The following is a 15000-nucleotide window of genomic DNA, read 5'->3' as shown; positions in this document are numbered from 1 at the left end:
ATCACCATCGCCACCATCACCGTCACTCCCATCGACACCGTTATTACCACTACCACTATTACAACCATCAGCACCACATCAACTTCAGCTTCAAAACCATTCCATCAGTCATTTCCGCTTTGCATCTTCCAACAGACGATCTTTCTTGGCGATCTCACATCCTCAAAGATTGCATCATATCGAATGCCCTTCCTCTTCAAGGCCAGAAAGTAATTTCAGTTTATAACAATTATTAACCCTCAACAGACGTCCCACATATTAGCATCGCAACAGACTACAGCTCGCTTCTGCAACTGGGACGTTGGAACGCCGCTGCGGGTTCTCATATAAACATCCTAGATCACATCTCCCTCCCACACACACAAATGACCACTCTGCCTGATTTGCACCAACATACTCCATCTTTGACCATTGACGTGCACTCTTTCTCCCTTTCCCCCTACACACTCTCTCTCCCTCTCCCCTCTCTCTCCCTCTCCTCTCTCTCTCCCTCTCCTTTCTCTCTCTCTCTCCTCACTCTGACATTTTAAACTAGAGTGACATCTGATTCTCAACCTGGCTGATCTTATTATATACCCACTCAACCATCCTTCCATCTTATACACTTATGAAAGGGACTCGTTCCACTGGTCAGAAGATCCATCTGCTGTCAACACACGCAGCAAGGAGAACTCAGTATGTTGTGGCTGATGATGTATGGGCTGCGACATTGAAGAGCTTCCTGCGTGAACAGATGTGGTCTCATGACTCTATGAGGGGAGCTATATGAAGACATGTATATGTACACATACATAAATCAAAAACGGAATTTTCATACGTATTGTACACTTCCCTGCAATCATATAGGCACAAAAAAAAAACAGGAAAATGTACAAACGTACAAACATGATGGTCCCATCTTGTCAGACAGTAGCCGTCTCACATTCAGCATGATTGCTCTAATTTACTTTCATCCTCGCATATGCGCGAATACAACTTTCCACGCTATGCATCCATTTCCACAGGACTTTTGTAAAATATAAAACGTGTCAAGAAATGAAGCGATAGTGAGTTAAGTCTTTGGAGTTAAGTGACAAAAGCTTGTACAAAACTTTGCTCAAGCGTAGACGAAGATTGGGTGTCAGTTATTTGGAATATTATGAGGTATTCGCTGTCGTTTACCAGTTGGACAATTCAGATGGTGGATAAGGTGTCTCTATTCGTCAACTCTTGGCTACTTGAGTACATATAACAACTTGCGAACGCATAATGCGTACTATACTCGATTGAAGGCGACGGGCTTCCAGCGCATCTCCCACGCTAGCATCCGGGGCAGCGCCATTTCTATTTTGTCTGCTGGAGCCACGAGAAATGTTTCTATAATGTGAGGCAAGATTTTTCAAAATTAATCCACATAAAGACAATGTATGTTATTTTTTTTACAATTTTACTTGTTTCAGTCATTTAACTGCAGCCATTTGGCAGCATCACCTTAAACGGCTTTTTTTCAGTCGAAGAAATCGCCAACAGGACTTATTCCTTGTAAGCCTAGTACTTATTCTATCGGTCTCTTTTGCCGAGCCGCTAAGTTAAGGAGACGTAATCACACCAACATCGATTGTCAAGCGATGATAGGGGGGGACAAACACAGACACAAACACACACACACACACACACACACACACACACACACACACACACACACACACACATATATATATATATTCTTTTACTTGTTTCAGTCATTTGACTGCGGCCATACTGGAGCACCACTTTTAGTCAATCAAATCGAACCCAAGACTTATTCCTTTTAAGCCTAGTACCTATTCTATCGGCCTCTTTTGCGAACCGCTAAATTACTGGAACGTAAACACGCCAAAATCGATTGCCACACAACAAACATATATATATATAATATATATATATATATATATATATATATATATATATATATATACGACGGGCTTCTTTCAGTTTCTGTCTACCAAATCCACTCACAAGGTTTTGGTTGGCCCGAAGCTATAGTAGAATACACTTGCCCAAGATGCCATGCAGTGGGACTGAACCCGGAACCATGTGGTTGGTAAGCAAGCTACTTACCACACAGCCACGCCTATAATATATATATATATATATATACATACACAAATATAGGGTAGCTCGGCGCTCTGCATTTCTGTTGTTTTCCTTTCGCCGATGACGCTTCTCAGCTTGCCTGTTTCTGTAGCTGCTCTCCAAGGTTTTCCATGTTGTTCTGTCCTCAGCCGACATCCGACTCACACTTGGACAAACTAGTTTTGCAAGTGTCCTTATACCTCAGTTTTGGTCTTCCTCTTGGTCTTTTGTGGGCCAGTTCTCCATCCTCCTCCTCCTCCTCCTCCTCCTCCTCATCATCATCATCATCATCATCATCATCAATCATCATCATCATCATTGTTTAACGTCCGCTTTCCATGCTAGCATGGGTTGAACGATTTTGACTGAGGGCTGGCGAACCAGATGGCTGCACCAGGCTCCAATCTTGATCTGGCAGAGTTTCTACAGCTGGATGCCCTTCCTAACGCCAACCACTCCGAGAGTGTAGTGGGTGCTTTTTACGTGCCACCGGCACGGGGTCCAGTCAGGCGGTACTGGCAATGACCTCGCTCGAATCTTTTTACACATGCTACCGACACAGGTGCCAGTGAAGCGACGTTGGTAATATATACGACGGACTTCTTTCAGTTTCCGTCTACCAAATCCACTCACAAGGTTTAAAAGTAAGAGTTAACACATCTCTATCATGAAACAATAGAACAATGATATTCACAATTCTTTAAGTTTGCAAAAATGTTAATACGCTTGCTTTCAATAAACATACATTTGTAAGCGACAGCTATGGTTTGTTTGTTCATATATGTGTGTTTGCGTATGCGCGTGTGAGTACAGATAGATAGGTAGATATATAGATAGATAGATAGATAGATAGATAGATAGATAGATAGATAGATAGATAGATAGATAGATAGATAGATAGATAGATAGATAGATTGTAATGATTGTAACGCGAATAATAAGACATGAAAATAAATCAAGGCTTGTATATTGCAAAAGGAAATTACATATATTTGTACTTGTGAACTTTGTAGGAAAATATTCTTCTTGTATTTAAGGGATATTTATGAGAGGAGAGAGAGAGAGAAAGAGAGAGGGAGACAGATTTTCAGTGTAGTATATTTTATTATGTCGGAGAAAGTGATAATCATTTCATGTGTTTGTGTTCGGGTAGATGTTTATGCTGGTTTATGGCAAAGACAAGTAGAAAATCTCACAGAAAGACTAAATAATATTTAACATCTGCTTCAGGCTGGCAGGATCTACTAGCTGGCAGAATCGTCTGTGCACCGGGTGAGATGCCTAACGGCATTTCGTCCGTCTTTACGTTCTGAGATCAAATGCCGTTGGGGTCGACTTTGCCTTTAATTCTTTCTTAGTTGATCAAATAAGTACCAGTTAAGGACTAGTTTATTTGATACGTACGTCTATATTTATTTATCATGGGTGCTTGGTTAAAATATAAAAGAAAGCACCGCGTTAGATGAATCCGTGATAAATAAATAACAGAAATTATTGGAAAAATAGGTTTCGCCCCGAAACCCCAAACTGTGCTGAGTATTGTGGATGGTCACTGGGCTACTTTCATGTTTTACAGAATTGTTAATTTAATACGTATGTCTATGTTCGTATATTAGGGAAGTTTTGTTTTAAAAAATGTTCAATGAATCATTGATAAATGAATATAGAACATACTAGAAAAATAGATTTCGTTTCGAGCCCCCGGGTTGTCCTAAGCATTGCGGATAGTTGATGGGGTACATTTTTACAGTTCAAGCAGAATCTTTGACAGATCGCCGAACCGTATTATCAAAAGTTAATGTGAAAAGCATAACACAGTTCACATTGAGCGTACCGTTTAGTCCTCAATCAGTGATAAACGAGAATAGATATAGTTAGATTGTGCATGGCTGCATTATTTAGAAACGTTCACATTAGCACGAAGTCATTACATTGTAATTTCCCAAGATGTTGATTCGCTTTTGTTTGATGAATTTTGACATATGTTATAAATTCAGTCGACATATCACTCATAGTTTTTGACGTAAATCGTTTTGTTTTCGTTTCGTTAGGTTTCCCTTCTAAATCAGACGAGTTTAAAAGTGATGTAATTCGCGTGATAGTGTGTTTGTTTTAAAATATATGTATGAAACACAATTGTCAGTTTGTCAGACTTTCTGTTCGTCCAACTTTTTAATTACCACGGGAACATAACAAACACACAAAGAGAAGAAAGAAACGAGTTAGGAAAGAGAAATAGTGTACTATACAAACGCCAACATAGGAAGAAATATGACAAGAACGAGAGAAAATATTAAATAAACAATAACACTAGTTTTATTATAAAATGAATAAAAATGACAAAATAACAATTAAAATAAAATATAAATTTAGTAAGTTATAAAATATGATTGTTTTCCACAAAATAAAAAAAATAGTGTGAAAAGAAGCAGTAGAAATATATATTTTGTCATATTTTCCCAGGGAACCAAGAAGTAAAATATAAATAGATGCAAAAGATTTCTAAAATGACAATCAAAGTGAGATTTATGTTGGCGAGAACAAGGGTCAATAAAAAAAATTAGTACTTCATCATTCGGTTGAATTGTAAAGAAAAACATTAATGGGTGAGGAAAGCGAATTTGCTTATTAGATGAACGTCGAAACTAAAAGAATTTGATAAATACGAGAGGAATACGATAAATACGAAAGAATACTAAAGTACTGAGAACAGGATTCAACTATTTACAATCAAAATCACACTCCCCACTCTCGCTCTTTCTCACTCACTCTCTCTCTCTCTCTCTCTCTCTCTCTCTGTATATATATATATATATATATATATATATATATATATATAATTATAAAATTTTTTCGTAATAAGATAAAAAAACCAAGGTGTATAGATATTAGAGCATTTATAGATAGAAGGTCTTACAGCTGTTTGTAGGATATTTATTAATAATATCCCTTCATCGGAGACTTTAGCCTTGGTTTTTTTATCGTATTACGAAAAAAATTCTTATATACACACGCTGACATAGAACCAACGTTGAACCCTTTATTCGCAATATCACCGAATCTGGAACTTAACTATGGTCTGTCTATAGCACTTATTCAGCATTACCTGACACCTCTGGGTCTCAATGACACCATTATCTCTTATAACCTCAACTTCTCGTTTTATATATATATATATATATATATATATATATATATATATCGTGAATTATATTTGCCACTTAAATGTGGCTAACCCTTAAGGGTTGATGCTACTGTAGCTTGTAGCCCCAAGAAGACATCTCCTCCAGCTGACTATTGACACACTTTCTGTGCCCTATCAGTATTTGCAAAGGGAAGTCATCCTTCCCATCGCGATACACACAGATCCGGGTTTCTGAGTATTGACCCGTCATCAGCGTGTGACAATCACCGGTTGTCGACGTGAAATGGTTCCCAATGCAAATACTGATAGGGCACAGAAATTGTGTCAATAGCCAGCTGGGGGGAGATGTCTTCCTGGGGCTACAAGCTACAGTAGCATCAACCCTTTAAATGGCAAATATATTTCACGATGTCGTGTAGCTACTGTTTATACCTCGTTTCAGAGATTTAATATACATGTGTATATATAAATATATAGGCGCAGGAGTGGCTCTGTGGTAAGTAGCTTGCTTACCAACCACATGGTTCCCCGTTCAGTTCCACTGCGAGGCACCTTGAGTAAGAGTCTTCCACTAATGTGTGTGTGTGTGTGTGTGGTGTGTGTGTGTGTGTGTGTGTGTGTGTGTGTGTGTGTGTGTGTGTGCTTGTGTGTCTGTGTTTGTTCCCCCACCATCGCTTGACAATTGATGTTGGCGTGTTCACGTCCCCGTAACTTTGCGGTTCGGCAAAAGAGACTGATAGAATAAGTATTAGGTAGTCAAGTATGAAATTTGTAGAAAAGAAAAAACAGTTTGCTGATGTTTTACATATTCAAGGAATAGTTTTATTTATGAAAGTATGCACCCATATTGTCAATACACTTTTGTCCAGCCCAGAACTGTAAGTATAACTGATTTGCTGTTCTAATGAATTCATTCTCTTAGGTCTGTGAAATGCTAATATGGTATTCGTATCTAATGATGCGAAAGATCGTAGAGATATATGCATCCTACGAACCATTGATATCACTCACATCCCACTGTGCTTTTATGCATTTTGGTTAGAAAGAAAATTTTCTCCAGGAACTCTTTCCGCAGTGGTAACTCTTTCCATCTCCGAAAATACTCGAGCGAGTTAAATTTGATTTTAAACGAATATATTTTATTCATCGCTTCTTCGTACGACATATGTGTGTGCGTATGTGTGTGTATGTATAAATATATGTATGTGTACATCTACATGTATATATGTGTGTGTGTGTGTGTGTGTGTGTGTGTATACATATATGTGTATAAGATAGATAGATAGATAGATAGATAGATAGATAGATAGATAGATAGATAGATAGATAGATAGATAGATAGATAGATAGATAGATAGATAGATAGATGCATGCATGTGAGTATGTTCTTTTGTTTTTAATCATTTAGATTCTTTCTCTGAAGAAGGAGCTGGCTTCTAACAAAGACACAAAAGTTCCATGTTTGGAATGTAGATAATGAAAATAATGTCACATTTTAATCCTTGGAAAAGTCTTGCATAGTTTTACTGTTCCGCTTACAGATCGTATCTGTAATGTGCAAATCAGTTGGTTGTTTCTTTTCCTGAAAATCGGAGCTTATTCAGACTGAGTTAGTCATTTACTTGTATGTATGTATGTATGTATGTATGTATGTATGTATGTATGTATGTATGATGTATGTATGTATGTATGTATGCATGTATGTATGTATGTATGTATGTATGCATGTATGTATGTATGTATGTATGTATGTATGCATGTATGTATGTATGTATGTATGTATGTATGTATGTATGCATGTATGTATGTATGTATGTATGTATGTATGTATGCATAACTTCACTCTGTCCCTCTCATTTTTTTCTCGCCCACCTTAATTCTTCTATCCCTCTGCCTCTACCTCTCTCTCTTCTCTCCCCACGTGACCGGTGTTCGGCCAAGCCTGACCTTTCTTTCTTGGTTCGACTACCATCCATGCAACATCTATATTCCTCCCTGTGCCAGTCAAATCTTATGTCCCTGCCGTAAGGTTTTACTTCCACACACGCCAGCTTAATTTAATTTGTCCTTAGTCGAAAGAAACTCGTTGTCAATGTCCTGTTATTTGTATTTGTGTACCATTTCTCCGTTTTTTTCGTCCTTGTTTTCGAATACATTCACTGCCTTGCTTATGAGCTTAGTTTTTCCTTGGGGTTGGCCAGAGTGGAGCAATCTCGAGTATAACCAGCCGAAGTTGGAAAGATAATCTGGAATTCGACTGAGGAAAGAAAACTCCGAATGACCCGTCCTTGTTTTCTTAGTATCGTCTGTCTGGATGTTTTGTTGTCCCTTTTCTTTGTATCACCTGTCTGGATGTTTTGCATTCTTGTCCCATTTTTGTATCACCTGTCTGGATGTTTTGCATTCTTGTCCCATTTTTGTATTTTTTTATTATGTATGTATGTATGTATGTATGTATGTATGTATGTAATCTTTCAGCCATTCTGCAAACTTTTGCTCAAACTGTAACTCCATAAATTTTCATAAAAAAGAAACATATCTGGAGTTACCGCCAAACAATACAACAGTCTCACACTCTTCCAGTTCTCATCAATATTGATTTCTGGATTAACTCCTTGCCTATCTTATCTCTCCCCCCCCCCGTTTATCTTCCTTTATTTGACACGAGGATTTATATATATAAATATATATATATATATATATATATATATATATAATATATATATACATATACCTACATATCCACAGTTACACATACAAGCACACACACATTCATATATATATATATATATATATATATATATATATATATTATATATATAATATATAAATATATATATATAAATGCTTCGGCAAAATGAGTGTGGGAGAGAGAGGGAGACAAAGACCTTTAGAGCTAGAGGGGAGAGAGATAAATAGTGCATGATAGGGAGAGAGAGAGAGAGAGAGAGAGAGAGAGAAAGAGAAAGAAAGAGGTGAAAGAGTTTCGCTGCGAAACCTTTACATCTACACATACCATAACATATGCATGACTCAGCAGTAAATATATCACCTGAGAATGGTAAAGATGATTCTGCGAGTGTGTGAATATGTGCGTGTGTGTGCGCATGTGGCGCGTACATAATGTATGTGTGATCATGCTTCTAAGCGTATATGTAAAAACGTCGATATATGTATGTATGCATATGTATATATATGTGTGTGTCTGTGTGTATGTATATATATATATAATAGAATATAAATATATATATACAATACATATATATATATATATATATATATATATATATATATATATATATATATATATAGATGTATGCTGTATACATATATACACTTATGCGCGCGCACTCACACACACACATACATATATATACATTTGTGTGAGCATATGTATATACGTATGCAAGTACATACATTTATGTATATATATAATACACATGCATGTGTATGTGTGTGTGTGTGCGCGTGCGAGTTATGTATGCGTCTATGTCTGTCTCTGTGTGTGAGTGTGTGTCTATGCATCTAAGTATGTATATGTACGCACGAACAAATATCGATATACGTATATAGTTGCATAGGTATGTGTACGCACGTGTATGTATATATATGTATATATATGTATGTATGTATTTATGTGTATATATATTTACGTACCTATGTATGTATGTATGTATGTATGTATGTATCTATGTATGTATGTATGTATGAATGTATGTATGTATGCACGTATATAATACGTGTGTAATGTAGTGGTGGAAGGTTTCCCTTGTACATGTTTGATTAGCTGTGAAAGTGGATAGCAGTTATTTTTTCAGCACCATTCTACAGAATCAGGATGGAAACCTGAACGCCGACGACGCCGATGATGAAGATGATGATAACGACTATGGTGGCGGCCGTGGTGGTGGTGGTGGTGGTGGTGGTGGTGGTGGTTGTGGTAATGTCTGTGTGTAGGAAGCTATAACTATGAAGTACCATAACACTGACACACACAGTAGGGTGCACGTGTGTGTCAAACTGTATGCGTGTGTGTTTTTGTTGTGTGTGTGTGTGTGTGTGTGTGTGTGTGTGTTGTGTGTGTGTGTGTGTGTGTGTGTGTAGAATATTGTGATTTGCATATCCTGAATATGTGTGCGTTCTTTTATTCTTTTACATTTTTCAGTCATTTGACTGCGGCCATGCTGGAGCACCGCCTTGAAGGGTTCTAGTCGAACAAATCATCCCCAGGACTTATTCTTTGTAAGCTTAGTACTTATTCTATCCGTCTCTTGTGTCGAACCGCTAAGTTACGGAAACATAAACACTCCAATAACGGTTATCAAGCGATGGTGTGGGGACAAACAACAAACACAAGGACAGACATATATATGTATGTGTGTGTATGTATATATATATATGTACATAATATATATAGTCGCCATGCTTGATCGCTAAATCCACAAGTTGTTTTTCATTCTCTCTCAGTTTAATTTCTCTTATTCCTTTCTGTTGAAGAACGTAGGCTCGAAACGTAAAAGACTTACTTTCCTGAGCGTCAAACTAAAACACTTGCTTGTTGTTCATACACCTGTCTTCGTCTTTTGTTTTCCTGCGAATTTCAACTGTATGTGTGTGTGTGTGTGTGTGTGTGTGTGTGTGTGTGTGTGTGGTGTGTGTGTGTGTGTGTGTGTGCTATAGTAGAAGACACCTGCCGAATGTGCCACGTAGTGGCACTGAACCCGGAACCATGTGGTGTGAAAACCGGATTCATACCACATAGCCCCTATGCGTCTCAATGTGCATATTTCAACATGTGTGTGACTATGAGTGATTAAATGTAATAAACACAAAATTCATTGTGATACTACATGGACATGTATCTTAGTTTTTGCGTACGTTTGTCATATGTATATATACACTTATATATTCTTTTTCGCGTTGCCTTGGACCGGACTGGTCACGATTTTCTGAGCTCCTCCCTTCCCTTAATTTCCTTTTTCTCTCTTTCTCTCTCTATCTCTCTCTCTCATTCGCTGTCTGTATTTCTGTTTTCTTCCTCCCACTATCACGTGATCCGTGACGGCCTAAGGTGGTGTCATCCATTTTCGCGTTGCTTTCGACCGGACTCGTCGCGAGTTTCTGAGCTCATCGCTCTACTCCTTTCGTGCCTATAATCCTTTAGGATAGTTTTTTTAATTTCTCTTTCGCGTTACCCATTTTTGTCTTGCCCAGCAGCCCTAAGGTTTTTTATGCTGTATATGTATTATTATCATTTTAATTGTTGTCTTTGTGTGGTCCTAAGCTTCTATTCTGTTTATTGTTTTGTCTCTCGTCCGTCTACTAACGGTCTCGTTTTGTTAGGTTTTGAACCCATTCCCGGCAAGTTTCTTGCCACTTCAGAGTGAAAACAATATATTATCGATAATGGCCGAAATTGCACTTGACCCTCTGGCCAATAACTGAAGAGGAGTTGGTAACCTTCTGTGATTTTCGTTCGTCTGTGTATTCAGTATACGTTCGTACGTTTAATTTACTACACTTTGTTTTTATTATACATGGGCAAGCGTCTTCTACTATAGCCTCGGGCCAACCAAAGCCTTGTGAGTGGATTTAGTAGATGGAAACTGAAAGAAACCCGTCGTATATATATATATATATATATAAAGCATATTACTCTACCACTGGTATTTCAGTACTCTTTTTTCCACCTTGTTTCACATTTATGTGTTTACTCCGGTATATTACAAGGATTGCCTTAAGCATTTCTGTGTTAATTTCCCAAAAACTTTTACCGATGGCTTCATTATTTTCGCTATGTACACGATATAAAAATTAATATTTTCTCAGTGAATTATATATATATATCAAAAGCCATCCATAACTAGAACTTCGATATACCTGCCTGTCTACTTAGCAAAGTTTTTCTTCAATTTTTTAAAAAATATTTTCATGTTTTTAGCAAAATAAATTAATAGGGGCGGGCATGGATGTGTGGTTAAGAAGCTGGCATAAAAACCGTGGGATTCTTAGTTCAGTCCCAGTGCGCGACGCCTTGACGGAAACAATGCGAAAGCTTGTCGTGTGTGTGTGTGTGTGTGTGTGTGTGTGTGTGTGTGTGTGTGTGTGTGTGTGTGTGTGCCTGCGTGCGTGCCGCCGTGCGTATATTTGTGTGTTTTTTTCTGTTTGTCTTCCATCATCGATGAACAAATCAAGCAAAAACATAAATTCGGTTAATTAATCAATCAACAGAAGGATCTATTAAGCACGCAAACCTCAATTTCCGATTGGTACAACTTGCTGAACTATTTGAAACACACCTTAAGCGAAATAAACATCGTTGAAAATGTTTTCACCCTTTGTTTATTTATTTTGTGTGTGAGTGAAAGTGTTTATGTATGTATGTATGTATGTATGTATGTATGTATGTCACCATCACCGTGACCGACCAGGCTATCAAATGTTGCTACACATCGCTGGTCACAATGCGAGTAGGTCGACAGAAGAAAGAGTGAGAGAAAGTTGTGGCGAAAGTGTACAGCAGGGAAGCCACCACTCCCCGCCGGAGCCTCGTGGAGCTTTACGACCGCAAGTCCGCTGCCCTAACCACTGGGCCATTGCGTCTCCACATGTATGTATGTATATATGTATATATGTCCTTATTCAGTTTTATTTCAAAATTTCTTGTCAATAGAGAAAGAACCAGTTTCTAACGTAGATCCAAGGCTCCTGCGTTGAAATTTCAACAACATCAACAGGGTATTTTCGTGTGTATGTAAGTATGTATGTATGTGTGTATGCATGCATTTTCAGGAACAGTTAATGACACAATCCAGTGATTACGTAGATAAATCATTGTGTTCATAATTTTATACACCACGCTGATTCTCAGTTAACTTCTGTGAAAAGCAAGGAAGATTAACAATGTTCCCTGACAGTCTACCAGCTCTCCCTTAACAGCGAGATAATCTGAAGTGGAGATGACTAGAATCCTGCCTGCAATCACAACAAAGCGTCAAGAACTGATTAGGACTCCCTCTCTCTCTCTCTCTCTCTCTCTCTCTCTCTCTCTCTCTCTCTCTCTCTCTCTCTCTCTCTCTCCCTCTCTCTCTCCCTCTCTCTCTTTCTCTCCCTTTCTCTCTCTTTCTCTGTCTCTCTTTCTCTCTTTCTCTCTCACACATTCTCTCACTTTCTATTTCTCTCTTTTTCTGTTGCACACATTCTCTCTCTCCCTCTCTCTCTCCCTCTCTCTCTCTTTCTCTCTCTTTCTCTGTCTCTCTTTCTTTCTTTCTCTCTCACATTCTCTCACTTTCTATTTCTCTCTCTTTCTGTTGCACACATTCTCTCTCTCCCTCTCTCTCTCCCTCTCTCTTTCTCTCTCTTTCTCTGTCTCTCTTTCTCTCTTTCTCTCTCACACATTCTCTCACTTTCTATTTCTCTCTCTCTCTCTTTCTGTTACACACATTCTCTCTCTCTCCCTCAGTATTTTACATATCTCAAAATAGACATGGCTCTGCAGTTAACAAATTATCTTCGCAAGTATGTAACTTCGGGTTCAATCCCACCCTACGGCACATGGACCAAGGGTTTTCTACCATAGTTCTTGATCCGTCAAAGAGTTATAAATGGAATTTGATAGATGAAAACAACGGAAACAATATGGAAATCCGTCGAGAAAACCGTTCCTAATTTGAAATAGTTGGTTTAATTTGTCATCTTGTATAGCAACGCCAACTAGCGGAGTCGGTTTTGTTGCAAACATTTGTTCTCGATCTTCGGTTTACGAATAAATTATCCCCTCCCACTCACCAGTCTTCAAGACTCTGAAAATAGTCATAGATGCTGCTTTTTCTCAGCTATTTAAACAATAAAGAATTTAGAATCAAAGAAATAATCTCTCTATATATAAACGGCAGTTTGTCTGTCTGTGTGTCTGTCAGGTTGTACCCTCACCCTGACCACGGCTTTCAACCGATTTGGATGAAACTTGACACACACATAGCCAATGTCATAATTCAAAACTAACACAGCGAAAATTTTGAAAAGTCCCCCAGTTCTGAAAGAAATCGATAAATTCGACATGAGTCGAGAATCTAAGCTTTTTATATGCAACACATTTTGTTGTAGTTTTCGCAACTTGCAATCGATTTTCACCAAACTCATGGTAAAGCTTAATGTTACCCTAAAAAACTTAATTCTGACGTTAGTTTTCCATGCAATACCTTACCATCAGAAAAAATCGATAAAATCATGCCATTTTGGGAAATCGCGTTCAAATTCAAGATGACATATTTCGACAATATCTTTCACAAATTATCAGGAATTTTTTTTTTAATTCACAGCGAGCATCATGTCTGCTCAAGGAGCTATAGGCCCTTTTTATTCCAATAGGATACTTATTACTGGAAAAAATCGGTTAATTAAATCATATGTGGCACACATAGCAAACCGATTGTGTATTAAGTGGCACACATAGCAAACCGATTGTGTATTAAACAAAACCACCAGACTGTCTAGGGGACGCAACTCGACCTTTTTAACTCTCGGAACACGTGGGGGGTAAGTATCCAAAATGTATAAAAATGTACAAAAACGGCCAAAAAAGCGGGCAGCAATGTGGGTGACAACAACGAAAAAGTCAAAAAGTGACCAAACTGAACAAACGAATGGAAAGGTTTTTTGGTGCACACGACAAAGCGGTTTATAATAAACCAAGAGTTTGCAAGTAGCGTCCTTAGGGTACGTCAAAAATTTAAGGTAAAACGTTTGGGATAAAGAAAGTTTAAACAAAAAAAGTATTCGAATAACTTGCGACTGCAGCAACTATTAGCAGAAGTGGCAGTGTTGGGGGTAAAGTCTCGAATGTAATTTCTTCCTGGTAGGAATTGGTTGGGTTGAATTATCGATAGCTGCTTGATAGTTATTTAGGAGTGAAGAGAAGACATTGCAACCTACACATGCGCCTTCGTTTCCTAGAGGGAAAGGACTAGATTGGGATTAGTCGTTGCCTACTAGGGGCTCTTACATTTCCGGGCAACGCCGGGATATGCTACTAGTACTTTATAAAAGCTTATAAGAACGCAATTCTTCTGGCTAGATTCGATACCACGTTACCCTCTACATTGTAACAGTAATCAACGATGAAGTAAATCTAAAAAAGAAACGAAACGAAAGTAAACGAAACGAAATCAAGAACAATAAGATAATACTACATTCTTTCTTAAGTGTCAGGTTATGTTGTATATATATATTTGCAGCGCAGAAGTAAATCATTCCAATTTCCTTGTATCGTATTATGTCATACCATGTCATTCTGTTATCATGCCATATGATATATTTTTATGTTATCATGGTTTGGGTTTGTCGTCGTCGAAGATAAATATAAGGAAAGATAAACTGTAAGACTTTCAATCCTCTTAACACAAATACGAGAGTAATCGATGTAGGGTGCCCTGACTTATCTATTCTAGTTTTGTATTGTTGGTGTATATATAACCGTATCTTCCTTCGTGTGCAAGGAAAATAGTTATGTGATAATCTTGCATATTGCAGATTTTCAAAAGCAATCGTTTATCCTTTATTTTTTTACTTGCTTCACTCATTACGCTGCGGTCATGCTGGAGCCTTGAAGAATTTCAGTTGAACGAATCGACCCGGGTACCTTTTTTTTCATGAAGTCTTGTGCTTATTCTATAGGCCTCTTTGGGTCTAACCGCTACGCCGACGTAAACACAACCAGCACAGGTTGTCAAATGGCCTGAAGCTATAGTAGAAGACACTTG

The sequence above is a fragment of the Octopus sinensis genome, linkage group LG13, assembly GCF_006345805.1.
Source record: "Octopus sinensis linkage group LG13, ASM634580v1, whole genome shotgun sequence".
Lineage (NCBI taxonomy): Eukaryota > Metazoa > Mollusca > Cephalopoda > Octopoda > Octopodidae > Octopus > Octopus sinensis.
Note: the sequence above shows the minus strand (reverse complement) of the source record.